This window comes from Ptychodera flava (assembly GCF_041260155.1).
Source record: "Ptychodera flava strain L36383 chromosome 23 unlocalized genomic scaffold, AS_Pfla_20210202 Scaffold_23__1_contigs__length_28996876_pilon, whole genome shotgun sequence".
Lineage (NCBI taxonomy): Eukaryota > Metazoa > Hemichordata > Enteropneusta > Ptychoderidae > Ptychodera > Ptychodera flava.
The window spans coordinates 27,848,065-27,864,447 of record NW_027248277.1 but is presented as its reverse complement, the minus strand read 5'-3'; the positions used below and the strand labels follow the sequence as shown (position 1 = coordinate 27,864,447).

At 38.7% G+C, this 16,383-nt stretch overlaps 1 protein-coding gene across 1 annotated transcript in view; it reads right to left on the bottom strand.

Moving 5' to 3' along the window:
* The window catches only part of LOC139123702 (uncharacterized), a 190,979-nt gene extending 182,067 nt beyond the window's left edge, over positions 1–8,912 (bottom strand). Inside the window, exon 1 of the mRNA XM_070689865.1 lies at positions 8,535–8,912. The gene's annotated coding sequence lies outside the window, so the exon portion shown is untranslated. The remainder of the gene's footprint in view (positions 1–8,534) is intronic.
* Positions 8,913–16,383: the final 7,471 nt, after the last annotated feature.

The window sequence follows — 16,383 nt, the reverse complement described above, 5'->3', positions numbered from 1 at the left end:
AGCCGAGGCCGTGAATCGTTTCCCCAATACACAATGACAATCGTAAGGCAAGCCCACAAGTGACACAAATCAAGTGTCAAGATTTTCGGCTAGTACACTCAAATCGACAATGCGACGGCCATTCTTCCATTCTCTGGTAGGTCTACTAGCGACACTATCATTGGGATTACAATAGGCCTACTCGTCTTTCACATTGTCCACTACCTCCTCTAGATCTTCATAGCGAGTCGGACGTCACACTTCTGACTTACGCTGTACAGGCTATGGTCATGTTGCATTTTTTTATCTCTTGCATAATTCTCGTACCTTCCAGCGTGTTTGAGGGCACGCTGAAAATTTTCTCGTTGCGATTTTTCTCCGCGAAATAGAAATTTTCCTTTACCTGCAGACGACATTTTGCACAACGCAAAAACGTTTGGAACGTCACTATGCGCGCGTGGTTACGATGGATACATTTATGCGTGGAAATCCGCGCAGTACGCTAATTTTTTTCCGATCGTACATCCTTAATTAGTGCCCACGGACACCGTCCGGGGGGACTTATAGGTTGGTCATGTCCGTGCGTGCGTCCGTGCGTGCGTCCGTCCGTCTGTGCGTCCGTCCGTTCACGCAGATATCTCAGAGATGCAGGGAGCGATTTCATTCAAACTTGGTACAAGGATTACTTCATATGTCATACAAATGCACGTCGATTTGTTTTGTGATATGATCCAATATGGCCGCCAGGCGGCCATTTTTTGCTCACGTGTTCACACACGTGAGCATATGGTTTAGCCATGTCTGTCTGTGTGTGTGTGTGTGTGTGTGTGTGTGTGTGTGTGTCTGTGTGTCCGTGTGTCTGTATCCCCATTATCTCAAAAACGGCTGAACGTATTTCAGTCAAATTGGTAGACATCTTCAGAATTCAAATGGCTAGAACTGAAAAGGTTTTGGTGGGCGTGGCTTGCATACTTTTTGTTAATTTGCATAATTAATGATTTTAGAGAAAACAGATATACATTAAAACAACTGCACACAATTTGATGAGATTTGCTACAAATGTTGATCACACCAAGATATATCAGCAGTGGGAACCATTAAGGGGTGACGTGAAAGATAGTTGCTAATTTGCATATTTAATGAACTTTCCTAATTAGGGATATATCTAATTTGACACGATCAAAATTGACCAAACTTGGCTACATGTATTGAAGATACTATGATACAATATTATTGAAAATCTTTTAGCATTTCTCTTCAGGTAATTCCTAATTTGCATATTTAATGAACTTTCCTAATTAGGGATATATATCTGATTTGACAAGATCAAAATTGACCAAACTTGCTACATGTATTGAAGATACTATGATACAATATTATTGAAAGTCATTTAGCATTACTCTTCAGGTAATTCCTAATTTGCATATTTAATGAACTTTGCTAATTAGGGATATATATCTGATTTGACACGATCAAAATTGACCAAACTTGCTACATGTATTGAAGATACTATGATACAATTTTATTGAAAGTCATTTAGCATTTTCTCTTCAGACAATTCCTAATTTGCATATTTAATGAACTTTGCTAATTAGGGATATATATCTGAATTGACTTGACCAAAGTTGACAAATTTGCTACATGTATTTGAGATGTTATAATATAACATTATTGAAAATCATAAAGCATTTTTACTTCAGCTAATTCCTAATTTACATATTTGATGAACTTTGCTAATTAGGGATGTATATCTGAATTGACTGGACCAAAATTTATGAAACTTGCTATATACATTAAAGACACTATGATACAACATTATTGAAAGTCATTTAACAGTTTTACTTCAGCCAATTCAGAATTTGCATATTTAATGAATTTCCTAATTAGGGATATATATCTGAATTAAACTTGATTGTAGTGGTTGAAACTTGCTGTATACATCAAAGATACTGTGATATAACATTATTGAAAGTCAAAAGACATATTTTTACTTCAGCCAATTCCTAATTTGCATATTAAATGAATTTTCATAATTTGAGATATTTATCTGCATTGACTTGATGAAACTTGCTATGTACATTAAAGACAGTCATTAAGCATTTTCTCTTCAGCCAATTCCTAATTTGCATATTTAATGAACTTTCCTAATTAGGGATATATATCTGAATCGACTTGACCAAAGTTGACAAAACTTGCTACTTTTATTGCATATACCATCATACAACATTATTGAAAATCATTAAGCATTTTTACTTAAGCCAATTCCTAATTTACATATTTAATGAACTTTGCTTATTAGGGATATATACCGAGATTTACTTGATCAAAGTTGGCAAAACATGCTATGTACATTGATGATTATACCAGGTTAAAACAATATCGAAAGTCATTTCACATTTTCTTGTCAGCTAATTTATAATTTGCATATCTAATGAGCTTTCACAGCTCGGCATATATGGCTTGAAGGACTTGGCCAATGGTAATTACACTTGCTATATAAAGTGGAGATACAATGACAGCAGTCAAAGAACTTTAATATATTATTTCAGCTTATTACATATTTGTATACTTCATGACCTAATCGGCAGTGATTATTGTTCATTATGTTGATCATAATACTTTCAATGAAGTTGTAAACATGTGGCAAAGGTTCAATTTTACACAACTGCAATATATAATGAAACACGTGAGCATTTTCAGTTCATATCTGGTATTACGATTTTTTCATGTACAGAGCCATAACTCAGACATGTTTCAACCGATTTTATTCAAAGTTGGTACAAGGACATTGACCAATGTCATAGATATGCATGTCGATTTGTTTTGTGATACGATCCAATATGGCCGCCAGGCGGCCATTTTATTACATTTTTTTCATGTACAGAGCCATAACTCAGACATGTTTCAACCAATTTTATTCAAAGTTGGTACAAGGACATTGACCAATGTCATAGATATGCAAGTCAATTTGTTTTGTGATACGATCCAATATGGCTGCCTGGCGGCCATTTTATTACGATTTTTTCATGTACAGAGCCATAACTCAGACATGTTTCAACCGATTTTATTCAAAGTTGGTACAAGGACATTGACCAATGTCATAGATATGCAAGTCAATTTGTTTTGTGATACAATCCAGTATGGCCGCCAGGCGGCCATTTTATTACAATTTTTTCATGTACAGAGCCATAACTCAGACATGTTTCAACCAATTTTATTCAAAGTTAATACAAGGACATTGACCAATGTCATAGATATGCATGTCGATTTGTTTTGTGATACGATCCAATATGGCCGCCAGGCGGCCATTTTATTACAATTTTTTCATGTATAGAGCCAAAACTCAGGCATATCTCAACCGATTTTATTCCAAGTTGGTATAAGGACATTGACCTATGTCATACATATGTACGTCTATTTGTTTTGTGATACGATCCAATATGGCCGCTAGGCAGCCATTTTATTACGATGTTTTCATGTACAGAGCCATAATACTCAGACATGTATCAAGCGAATTTATTCAAAGTTGGTACAAGGAGATTGACTACTGTCATACATATGCATGTCAATTTGTTATGTGATACGATCCAATATGGCTGCCGTGCGGCCATTTTGTTACGATTTTTTCATGTACAGAGCCATAATACTCAGGCATATCTCAACCGATTTTATTCATAGTTGGTACAAGGACATTAAACTATGTCATACATATGTAGAACTTTCTTGTATGTAGGTCATTCTTGGCCATTGAGCGCTATCTGTATCAAAGTATTTTATCACAGACCTAATTAATGAAGAGGACTCTATCCTCTCTGAGGACATGTAATCAAAGTACCCATTAACAAGTGGGGACTGTGTCATCAACGATGACTTGTTTTATAATATACTTTGTGGAATTAGCTTTTTATGTTATCCTGAAGCACTCCCCCTGGTAGTTTTTACCATTTTATTCTACTTTTTAATTTTAATTACGAATTCATTAGAGACAATCTTCTGTAAAATTTTACAACATCTCTGTCCTGTAATTTAATATCATCATTCCTGTGCTCATGACGTACAGAACATGATGTACGCTGACTTCACTATTGAAATTTGCAAAGTTGTTCTTACTTTTTCAGGAAAAATGGTGTTTTGTGGTCGTATATTTAGCTTTTTCGACGCCTACCATTCTAGATCACTCGCATGAGATATTTTAATGATTAAGTCCTTATGCGCCAGTCAATTTAACCCCCCCCCCCACCTCGGGGTTTAGTGGGGGATTTGGAAATTAGTCCTGTGAAATCTGCCAAATGCCCCACCCCCTGGGGCAGGACATCGGAAAATCCCCACCTAAACCAAGTAAATCCCCCACATATGGGGTGGGGAATTTGTAAATTCCTACACACAACCACTCTTTGGAATTTTCATGTCGTAACAACCTGCATCAATATAAAAAGTTCATGTTCAACTTTAGAACAACTTTTATCATTTAAAACAGGGTTTTGTGACATTTATGCTGTTCACAAATGTCTATCACAATCAACACAAATAGATCCAGGAAAATAACATACTTTTCGCATTTGTTTTTCAGCCACTTATACTGTGACCAGATAAAAGTGTTGAGGTGTCACTGTCACGTAATTCACCTATTTTGGAGCAAGAATTTACAATATTTTTCAGTCTAGTTTGCATGTATGTTGTCAGGCATAAACATATTTCAGGCTAGAACAAATGATTTAATTAGATCAAAACACCAGATGTATCACACAAGACATGTCGCCTCAATAAACTAATTAAAGCTGATGAACAAGATACATGATGTCCAATCTCACAAGTGCAGCTTTTTTGTCTTCTCGCTCTCATGTTACAAGCACAATGACACATTCTACATCAGTCATGCACTGATTTAAAACAAGCAGAGGAATGAAAATTCACAATGGTCCGTGTTTATTCATCACAAAACACGGCAGAAAGATACTGTGTAAAACTCAACAGATTAGATGATCAGAATGATCACACTGATGAAACAGAACTGTTTCCCTAGCTATATGGGTCATCATGAATAAATTTGATAATACGGGAATCCCGTCGTGACCGAACATGTTTTCCAAATACACAAGCAATTTAAAGGGACAACGTCGGCCATTTTTCATTAATTTTGTTTGATGTGAGATACTACTTATATTGTTTGACATGTCGAAAGATACCGAATGAATGGCTGACCATGCTTATATTCGACCCGGTTTTAGACACGATACATGCAAACCATCGCGAAAATGAATTAATGGTCATGACCATTAATTCGTTTTCGCGATGGTTTTACTTAATTTGTATAAAACCGGGGTCGAATATATGTATGGTCACTCATTCATTCAGTATCTTTCAACATGTCAAACAAAATAAGTAGTATATCGCATCAAACAAAATTCATGAAAAATGGCTGTCTTTGTCCCTTTAAGTTTTATCAAAAATAGAGTTGACCCGGAGGTCTTTTTAGTGCTGGATCATAGCATGTCGATGACGCATCGTGAACATCCGAAATGTCACGCTCACGTGGAAAAATGTGGGAAATTTTGCGTATGGTATGTTCAATTTTCCAAAAAATAAGAATACACGGCGGATGAAAATCATTTATTTAGTTATCGATATTTAAGCCATCAATCACAAATATACTGTCATACACACCTCTGAATATTGCTGCATCGCGTTCATTAATAGCCTGTTGAAAAGCTGCTTACCGGTCCACATGGCCTTGACAGCCACCTTTCGCCATGCTACCGCTCTGAACAACAACATACCATTACCAGGGCCTGAAAATTTCTGTTTTTTCCCACTGGTCCCAGGACCAGTGACCTGTTTTTTTTCACTGGTCCTAAGGTAAAATCCACTGCTCCTCAAAAGTTTGCATAACAATATAAGAATGATTCATTTCTCATACTCATGTTATTTGCTTGGGATTTACATACAGCATAAACTGCCAATTTTTTTAATACAGACACACTGCATAAATATTTACTTGGTAGTTTTCTCAACTTCTTGTACACACACTTGACATTTTTTTTAATTGCTATAGAGTTCACTGCATTTTTATAATTGCCAAGCGGTTGATTCTTTTCCATTTAAATTGTAAAAAATAGGTTGAAAACACCAAATATCTGAGAGGAACTTTTTCTTTGATAGCAATAGCAAATTGCCATAACGCTGTTTTGACAAGCTAGGCGGTTCTTGTTAAGGTCAATTACAATCGAGCTAGGGGGTCTTGACTATATAAGGAATTCAGCATGGTGACTTTCTAAATTCAGAAGCTTGCTTGCTACGGACGATCGGAAAGTTGGAATGAGACTCCTTCCAGAGAATTTTACTGCAAAATACTACTTTGATAGACAGAGATATAATATTTTCACACAATTTTGGGGTTGCTGATATTTTTAGCTGAGGCTATGGTCTGGTTTTTACCACATTAAATTTTGCATGTAAAATGAGTAAGCTTACGTGGCCCGTCTTTTGATTTTTGCAGTGCAGTGGCTGCTATGCTATGGACGCACATCGCCTGGCTCAAATCATGAATCGCAAACTGTAATAGAGTAACTGATTTTCCTTTGGAGTTTACGTTTTGATGAAAGAAATAGACTAAATTTTAAATGTTTGATTGACTTAAAGACGCGATAATTATTGTAATTTTGTAGCTAAAAGACGTAGTCTCTCAATGGAATGGGCTCTTGGTTTTAGTGTAACCACAGAGTAAAATAAACAGAGTGGCAACACTTGCATGCCTTTTGTTCCATGGTCGTCTCGGTAGACTATTGGCTTTTCATATACAATGAGCTTAAAAGGTGTTAAACTTTTTGGAGGCTTGGTTTGTGGTTGATAATTACACGAGATTATGCGAAACATACGACGAGATGGCATCGTACTGCCAGTCGCGTAGCAACCATAGTTACTTTGTGAGCTCTCAGGCCAGAAACACTGCCTCACGCCAATCAAAACATAACACGCCAGCAGTTTCATAAACATGTCCTTTCTTGGCGCACGTGTAAAAGACGGTATGACTGACCGTAAACCATTGAGTAAAACCAGACAGTATCGATAAAAGACTTTCAAATTGGTTCAAACACACTCATTATATATTCATAAAAATATTAGAGGAATTTTTAAAACGGTAAAACCCACTTTCCTGAAGCTCAAAACACTCCCGTTTTCGCCAGCACATCAATTCCGATCAGCACCACACGACAACAAACAACACAAGCTTTGTCGAACATACTTTCGCTTAACAATTGGTGAAAATCCGAAAATTACCGAAGGGTGCATGGTCGGCACTCTTCGGAAAAGAGAGCCAAGAGCTTCGTGAGGCGAGGCAAACATGGATTGCTTACGTAACCGCTTCACGCCTTAAACAATAGCTGTTGCCACTCTGTCTGATATTACTCTGTGGTGTAACTGGCTTTAGTGCGTCTCTGCTACCTCCATGGTTTCAGTAACTTCGGTATTTTGGGGGGACGTAGTTTCTAATTTTTCGTCAAAAGACACTAGAACACAATATGGGAAAAACACTGGACATTCCCTTGCAAAGTAAATTAGCTCCTGTTTGTACTGGTCTGCGGACTTTTTAGGGGTAATTAGTACTGGTTCGGGATAAAAAATCACTGGTCCGGGACCTCGGATCAGGGTAATTTTCAGGCCCTGCATACGTGCGCATGCGTAGTTATTTACGAACATCTTCTGGGCCTGTCCGTCAAAGGAATAGGGGGATCAAAACGAGGCAATTGCCCCACCCCCTCGGGCACAGTTTCATGGCACACACGGTCTAATCCCCCACATTTGTCCCGTATCGCCCGAGGTGGGGGGGGGGGTGGGGGTTTACATTGACTGGCGCATTATCGATTCGACTGCAATGCTTCACATCACCACATATCTTGCTCAACAGGTCTGGCTAAACCAAAAGACCAAAGTCCACATTCTTTCATTTTAATTGTGACCAGTAACGTGAGTAAGCAAAATGTTTGTTCCTCTTTTAAACTCTGTGACATCGCCTACGAAAGTTACAGAAACATTAGTTCAAATGTTGAGCTCATCTTCAATAATTTTGTAGTGTGGGACGAGCGAGGAAGACACTAGAAGCATGTACTAAGTTTAGAATACACAATGGCTACTATAGTCTACACGGACAGACCGACAAGGCGTGAATGGGGGTGGACCCTATGATATCTTTGGGGGTCTGGAAGATTGATGATGTAGCATTATTTTTGTACCTGATCCATTAGGTACATTTTTTCAACTCTCCCGTTTTATTGTCAATCCTTCTCTGGCTGATTTTTTTGACATTTGCTTGGAATTTTTTTCTTTCGAAAATATTCCAGACCCCCGGGATCACAAACAGTCTACACCTTAGTCAATAGCCTATCTTGATCTGACGTCACTAGTGCCTGCCGTATTATACACCAAACTTGTGCAAATTCTCTATGCATGTCTGGTTCAACTATTCAGGCACTGAACTCATTGTTTGAAGATAAGCCTCTATAACATTTGTTGCCATCACGGGGCTGTGAGATAGCGTAGCAACACATGTAACCCACCTCTTGTATTTGTCCCAAGCTGTACTAGGACGCCATTATTACTTTGGTGTTGGTGTGTAGGCCTGAGTCTGCTCTGCTGCTCTGCTGATGTTCCGCAGTCTTAACACAAGCACAGTCGATGTTACATTGCACTGGTTGCCTCTGTGGAGGGACCGTGCCGTCAATAAGATAGCCAATTAATCCTACAAAGTGTCCTTCACTAAATTTCCATCAACATACGCAACTTAAACCGGAATATTTGCTACTCTGTAGTAATGGTGTAGTCAAGGCTGTCAGACTGATAATAGAATTTGGTTAATTATTAATATTTAACGACAAATAAACTGGGCGGCTGTAGGGACTGATAAGGTGCCATTTCGTCGCATGACCTGAGCTGACCCCTTGTACGTCATTCACTCAGGAAAACACTAGTTCTTAATTGCTCAGATTCTCAAGGATTATTACAGTTTTCCTGATCGATTTTAATAGACGGCCATTCATAGACACTCTCACAGCCCTTTGATGAATTTATTTTTAAAAGAAAAATTATTCCGACCTGAATACAGTCAAATCTACAGAACTTCAAGTAAACATATAAAAGTACAAGATTTTGGTTTAAAAAGAAGTCATTTTAGCTTGAAAGAAGAGCAAATATACGTAAAATGATATCATTATTTGAATGCGTTCAAGTCCTTTTACAGGTAAAGGCTACGTACGTAGCTATACTGCTCACCTCTATTTTTCTACAAAATCATATCACGCCCGAGTTCAAGTTACCCAGACTGCACTTGAGGGCTCTCGTCTGTACGCCCGGATGAGAACCGTAAGCCCAGTCTGCGTAACCGGAACCGAGACTGGGGTAACCCTGCAGGCCGCAAAGCAATTTTGCCGGCTTCACACAGGCACCCGAGCGCTGGGTAGTCTGCTAGATCGAACGATTTTCTGCTCAATCTATCGATCCCACAGGCGCTTGGCACATTGCTTGGATAATAATCGTATTTAATATGTAGAATGTCTATATTGAACCTGATTATTCAATAAAAGAATCACCCTACGCGATATTAGTGTAGGCCTATAGGCCTACACGTTGACTGGCATTGTACCTATGGCTGCCTGGCTCGGGCACGGTGAACGCACTGCATAATCATCAATGTGTAGAATGTCTACATGACTTCATTATTTATTAAAGAATAACAGTACATGATATTACTGTACATGTCGGCTAGCTTAAGCGAGCGGCTGTAGAGCTCTGCGGGGCTTTGGCCCGGCTTTGGCCTGTTGTCTACTGCTGCACAGACAGGAAGTCAAGGCGTGAAAGTAATTCACAGCCCGATTTCATAAATCAGCGAAATTCACGAACTCTGAGCGTTTCCGGTGATAAAAACTGGTCAACGGTCAGATGGTTGCATAAACAATCGATCGACTGGCCTCTTTTGCCTAAAATCATACCTTACCCTATGCTACTGGCGAGAAATCGTTCTGAAATTGGCTGGGCACACCAACCAGCTCCGGCCATTTTGAATAAGCTGCATGCAATGTATGCGCCAGTGCATACAACCCTTGGCAGATGACGTCATTGCTCTTCTCTCATTGGACGCATACATTGAATGCAGCTCATTCAAAATGGCCGGCGCTGGGTTGGTGTGCCCAGCCGATTTCAGGACAATTTCTCGCCAGTAGCATAGGGTAAGGTATGATTTTAGGCAAAAGAGGCCAGTCGATCGATTGTTTATGCAACCATCTGACCATTGGCCAGTTTTTATCGCCGGAAACGCTCAGAGTTTGTGAATTTCGCTGATTTATGAAATCGGGCTGTGAATTACTTTCACGCCTTGACTTCCTGTCTGTGCAGCAGTAGAAAACAGGCCAAAGCCGGGCCAAAGCCCTGCAGAGCTCTACAGCCGGTCAGTTAAGCAAGCTGACATGTACAGTAATATCACGCACCGTTATTCTTTAATAAATAATGAAGTCATGTAGACATTCTACACATTGATGATTATGCAGTGCGTTCGCCGGGCCCGAGCCTGGCAGCCATAGGTACAACTGCAATGCAAGTCAACATGTAGGCCTATAGGCCTACACTAATATCACGTACGGGTGATTCTTTTATTAGTTCGTCCGCGGGGACTTATAGATTGGGTCCCGTCCGTGTGTCCGTCCGTCCGTCCGTCCGTCCGTCCGTCCGTCATCAACAGTTTCTCAGACACTGCTAAACTAATTTTGTTCAAACTTGGCACAAAGGCATAGCACTATGACCTACAGATGCACGTCGATTTATTTTGTGATACGATCCAATATGGGCGCGAGGCGGCCATTTTATTGCGATTTTCATGTCTTTGGACCATAACTCAGACATCCTTGAGCACATTCTGCTCAAACTTGGCACAAAGGCATAACATTATGCCTTTCATATCCTTGTCAAATTATTTCGCGATATGTTTCAATATGGGCGCGTGGCGGCCATTTTTGTTGCAATTTTTCATGTCTTTGGACCATAACTCAGACATCCTTGAGCACATTCTGCTCAAACTTGGCACAAAGGCATAACACTATGGCTTTCATATCCATGTCAAATTATTTCACGATATGTCTCAATATGGGCGCGTGGCGGCCATTTTGTTGCGATTTTTCATGTCTTTGGACCATAACTCAGACATCCTTGAACAGATTCTGTTCAAACTTGCCACAAAGGTATAACACTATAGCCTACATATGCATTTAAATTATTTTGTGATACAATCCAATATGGCCACGAGGCGGCCATTTTTTGCGATTTTTCGTGTCTTTGAACCATAACTCAAAGATCCTTGAACAGATTCTGTTCAAACTTGACACAAAGGCATAACACTATGTCCTACATATGCATGTCGAATTATATTGCAATATACAATCCAATATGGGCGTGAGGCGGCCATTTTGTTGCGATTTTTCATGTCTTTGAACCATAACTCAGACATCCTTGAACCGATTCTGTTCAAATTTGGCACAAAAGCAAAACATTATGCCCTTCATATGAACACCAATTTATTTTGATATGATCCAATATGGCCGACAGGCGGCCATTTTTTTGCGATTTTTTCATGTCTTTGAACCATAACTCAAACATCCTTGAACCGATTTGGTTCAAACTTGGCACAAAGGCAAAGCACTATGGCATACATATGCATGTATCAATTAAGCTTGCGATAGGATCCAATATGGCTGCAGAACTGCCATTTTGTTGGAATTTTGCATGTCTTTGAATCGTAATTCAAAGGTCATTACACCCATTTTGTCCAAACTTGGCACAAAGATCAAGCACTATGGCATACATATACATGTCAATTTACTTCGTGACATGTTCCAATATGGCTGCCAGATTGTTATTTTTTCCAATTTCGCTGTCAGATGGTCATTTTTGGATTTTAATCATATATCATATTCTTAATCATATGCAAATATTCTTCAACCAATGTTGTTGAGACTTGGTACAAAGATAAAGTACTATGGCATACATATGCATGTCTACTAATTTTGTGCTATGATCCATATGGTCAATAGACAGCCATTTGATTTCAATTTTGGTGTGATTTTTTATGTCTTTTAAACATAAACATAGGCCACTGTCCCTCGATGGACTGATTTTGTTCAAACGTGATACGAAGATAAAATACTATGGCTGCATTCTTGTGCACATTAATTTGCTTCATTATATGATCCGAAAGGGCTGATTACAACAACATACCCGATCCCATACCATTTCGAAAATTCCACCAAACCATGTGTATAGTATGTGCCATCATGACACTGGAGGCAGTAAGGGCATCGTTATGTGTGATGTAATCAAAAGTTCCTTGAGTGGTCATTACCGGCAGAGATTAGTCATTTATTGAACATTCCTCAGATTATTTTATTATGCAAGTCACAGGCCTGATGCACCCGTTGCATCAATGTCATTCCACAGCTACCTAGACCACAGCTACCTAGACACCAAAGATTATTACAAAATGGACAAGCGGGGACTGTGTCATCAACGATGACTTGTTGAATAATCAAGTCGTATATAGACATTCTACATATTAAATACGATTATTATCCCAGCAATGTGCCAAGCGCCTGTGATCGATCCCGTACTCGATCTGCCCGCTACTGCAACCTAAATACTCAGTGGCGGACAGATTGAGCCTGAATACGGGATCGATAGATCGAAATCAAAATCGACCGCGCAGCAGATCCATGCAGCGCACGGGCACCTGTGTGGCTTCACCAGCTCGCTGAGCTCAGTTCGGCTAAAATGAGAGCACTTACATATAGTGAGAGACCGGGTGAGAGGGGCAATTCAATGCATTGACTGTAATAGAAACATAAGAGGAATTCCACCGCTCGGCGAATATTTTTCGACGTGTCCTACGAAATCACAGAACGGACAACAAACTTTTATGATAACAGCTGGACACGTTTTGCAAATATTTTACTTCCCCGTATATATATACTTCGCGACAACCAGTGCATCAGGCATCGAAAGCAAAACTAACGTTTACTTCATGGTATGGATTCGTTGCAACATAAGCTGAACTGTGTCATAATTCATTGAGTAAAGCCACACAGAAAACGCACTATATCGACAGCATAAATGCTGAGAACAAAAAAAGACCAAACAAACAAATAAAACTGTAATCCTTTGATGTGTTTGCGAGTGTACAGATATTAAAGGTGCTAAAAATTCATTATTTTAGAATTAAATATTCTGAATATACAGGGCGCCAGAACATTCCTGTGCAATGTTTTTCGAAGTGCAAAAGACACTAATTACAATTACCGATTATTTATATATAATCACAATGCACTATTTGTATATCCTACACTAAGGGAGCAATAAACTTAAGCATTCGTTTTTTAAGGGAAGGGGGTCGGTGGAACTTGAGCAACTAATGGAATGTAAAAAGCGACCCCCTCCAAATCAAATTTCTTAAATTTGATCCCTTCAACCCATCCATTGTAAAATGTGACACCCCCCCCCAAAAAAAAAAATAAATACATAAATAAATAAAATCATCACATTTGATTCATAAACTCTTCGCACCCTATAGCCCTGGGCTGAATAATTAGGCCCTCCAAAAGTATTTGCAAGAAAAAGAGTTACCCACTCCAATTTTCATGCACAAAAAACAGTGACCCTCCCTCAGATGTCACAGTACGAGTCAATAATATCTTAATTGAATTATTATTTCCCATTTGACATTTGAATTTTCAAAGAATCCTTTTTGAACTTTATAAATAATCACTGGGTGAAATTCCAATAGTTCGTAATATAATAGGTTGTTTGGCTTAAATGAACGATTTCAGTTTGCCTTAGTTTATCGCTACTTTTTTGTTTTATACGACATTACAATGCTCGCCATAACGGCCCGAGCCACCCCTAGCGACTTTGTTCCTTTAATATTTCTTCACTGCTAAGCTGTACCTATCATAATAGGATAGATGCGCAAGTCCACATATGATACTTTGTTATGTGCATAAAGACAATGAGAAACTATTCAGAATGAATGGAATAGAGCAATGTCAAGAAAAGTTGATACCCAAGAATGTGATCCATGAAATATGTCATATAACATTTGAAGTCACGTTACTGGACAACCAATAAAACCAAGAACATGTATATTATTGGAAGCCTTATTTAGCAAAACCACCGAGACATGAGGATCATGCTATGCCTTTATTGCCATTCCCATTTCGTTTCGGTAGTATAGATATTTTTATCGTGTTTAAATATGAAATTTATTTCCACTGCGATTGGAACTACTTTAGAGAGTTAAGATATAGACGTAAACAGCTGACCAAACGGAACAAATAACTCTCAGAAACGTCAAGTTATACTCATAATTGTGTTGTTTGATTGCAGTATTCTGCCTTTGAATTTAAGAGCAAGCACTATTTTACCCCCCCCCCACCATGAAAATAAACGCGGTAATGAAAGTGTTTGTAAGCATATACAAGCGACAGCTTTCATGTCCGTAGGCGTTTTGCGTGTCGTCTGAATCTACTGTACAGTACAATCTACAGTGCATCAAGTAGAACAGGTGAACTCCAACTTGCTTGATGACAAGTTTTAGTACCAAGATAGACACATTTCGCTGAAAATTGTCATCAATTAGACACAAAAAAGACACCATTATAGATAATACACTACAGGGAAGGTACCTTTACGTTACCAATTCGTACAGTGACTCTGAATAGCCATAGCATTCCGTGAAGTTTAAGTACTGTCACAGAATCCCACTACAGCAGATACGATAATCCCTGGAAAGTCATACCGAGAATGTACAAGCTATAGTGTGTACGATGTCTTTATCAGGACTGCGATGACTGAAACGACACTGAATGTCTCTATTCCATGTCACTTTTCATCTGTTAGATAACTGCAGAATATATGTTTTCCTGTTCTCTTAGTCAGAACAATTTTTAGTTACAGTTCACTATAATATGCCATACAGGTAATTAAACACGAGTGACCTCTAAAAGTCCGACCCTGTGTCACAAATCTTGAATAAGTGACATCTGACCTTTGTCAATAGCTAACAACAGTAGCCAGGTCGTTAGACGTGACCCTTCTTGATTTCTATCAGCACATACACATCTAACCATTGAATAACGAAACACAGAATGGCTGCAATTATTCATGCGTCTTCTATTGAAAACGGTAACAAAACAGGTCACTCAGTGCGACCCTTTGAGTGGAACATGTAGTCAATTATTGGTGGCTAAACTGATCTGCCAAATATTGTCTGTCCACTGTGCCATTTTACTATCAGTAAGTCTCTCTTTTCATAATATTTACTGAATGAAACACTTAAATTACTATTAGCCACTTTTTCACATTGTTTCTTTCTAAATATAGTTTTATAATACTGCAAAGTAACTTCACAAAAGACACAAACACACACTGATGCAAAAAGCATGATACTACATGGTGAGGATTTTGAATCTGTGACTTCCCGGGTCGCAGCAAACAGTGTAGAATGCCGTTATACTTTAGAATATATATTAGAGAAAGTATCTACCTTGTTATTAAGTAGGACTCAGATATGTAAAACATAGTTCAAAGTTCACCATTTTGAAGAGAGGACAATGTGCTTACAATATTTCCAACATTCTGACCTCAAAGGCAAACTAAATAACTCTGTCAACATGGCAATGCTATAAAACAGACTTTTTTCCTAAATGTGCAACCTATACACCTATGAAAATACAATGTACGTCTATGAATACATGCTTGAGATTATTCAGTGCATATAACGAGGACATTTTTCTTATCAACATACCAAAGGTGTATTTACGTAAATTTACAAGATTATAGATTACTTGAGACTCTTATGACGGTGCGGTAAACTTAACACTTTGTACATGTGCCTTTTCTATCTGACATGTGTACATTTATGACATGTTCCGCGACATTTGCCCACAATGTTTTTAAGGAAATGAAATTACCACTCACCTGAAATTCCTTCTTCTGCAAAGTTACAAAGACAGCGCATGCGTTAAGTCTTTCACTTTCAGCGCAAACAAGGTCGCGTGATTTGTGACTGCGACATATAGTCAGGCCTTTGGCGTCCCCACCAACTGACTGTAAAAGCCGAAAAGTGCAAGTTTGTTAGGCGTAGTCAAACAGACACTTATGTATCCGATGATAGACGATATTTGTGTGTTTCAGAACCCAAGCGAGGAACAAGGCCCTCGCGACGAAAAAAGACTCGGCCTTATACACATTTTGAATTTAGATTTAAACTCACTCCACCAAACTTTGAATAACGAATGCGAGGATAAGCGATATACAATTCACACTCCATTGAGAACTCGAACAAAGGGATGACCCAGACTGACCCTAGTGTGA